The following is a 1,323-nucleotide window of genomic DNA, read 5'->3' as shown; positions in this document are numbered from 1 at the left end:
AAGAGCTTAGCCGAACTGCATGGGATGCTTAAATCGGCCGAGCAGGATATTGTGGTGCCCAAGACTGTGCTTGCTGTTGAGAACAACTCCAGCAAGAAGCGGCGGGGTAAAGCCAAAAAGAAGGTGGCGAAAAAGGCAAAGGTTGCCTCTACGACTAAGTCTAAACCCGATAAGTGTGACTGTCATTACTGCGGAGTGTCTGGACACTGGAAGCGTAATTGTCACCTTTACTTGGAGGATCTGAAGGACAAGAAGCTTGGTGAAGCTTCTGCCTCAGGTATTCATGTTATAGAAGCTAACATCTGTATTACATCTTCATGGGTATTAGATACCGAAAGTGCCTCACACATTTGTGGAAATGTGCAGGGATTAAGAAGAAGTAGGGTGCTAGCTAAGGGAGAAGCGGATCTACGCGTCGGAAATGGAGCAAGAGTTGCTGCATTGTGTGTTGGCGTTTACGATTTGCATCTTCCTTCTGGACTTTTTTTGAGCTTAGTAATTGTTACTATGTTCCTGCGATTAGCAGAAACATTATTTCTATTTCTTGTCTGGATTTGGATGGTTTTCGATTTGTGATTGAGAACTCGAGTTTGTTGATTTATCGAGACGATATTTACTATGGTAATGGTTATCTAGTTAATGGTTTATACGTCTGAATGATCAGCCTTCGAACTCGATATCATCCATCTATAGCGTGAGTACTAAACGGTTTAAGCCGAACGACTTAAACCCGACCATTGTCGTCTAGGCCATATAAACGAGAAGCGCATTCAGAAGCTTCATTCTGAAGGTCTTCTGGATTCATTTGACTTTGAGTCTCTTGAATCTTGCGAGTCTTGTTTGATGGGCAAGATGCCAAAGCATCCTTTCAAGGGAAAAGGACATAGAGCGACAGAGTTATTGGATCTGGTACATAGTGATGTATGCGGACCAATGAGCTGTCCAGCTAGAGGAGGTTATCTGTATTTCGTTACGTTCAATGATGATTACAGTCGAAATGGTTATGTCTATTTGATGAGACATAAGTCTGAAACACTTGAAATGTTCAAGGCTTTCAGAAACGAAGTGCAGAACCAGCTTGGCAAGATGATCAAGACACTTCGATCCGATCGTGGTGGCGAGTATATGAGCCAAGAGTTCACTGACTATCTGGTTGATTGTGGTATTGTATCACAATTAACTCCTTCTGGAACGCCACAGTGGAATGGCGTGTCTGAACGGAGGAACCGAACACTGTTAGACATGGTTCGGTCAATTATGAGTCAGACAGAAGTCCTTTTGGGGCTATGCTTTAGAGACTGCGGCGTACATGCTGAACAGGAG

This window comes from Tarenaya hassleriana, unplaced genomic scaffold, assembly GCF_000463585.1.
Source record: "Tarenaya hassleriana unplaced genomic scaffold, ASM46358v1 Cleome59, whole genome shotgun sequence".
NCBI lineage: Eukaryota > Viridiplantae > Streptophyta > Magnoliopsida > Brassicales > Cleomaceae > Tarenaya > Tarenaya hassleriana.
This window is presented reverse-complemented; position numbering follows the sequence as displayed.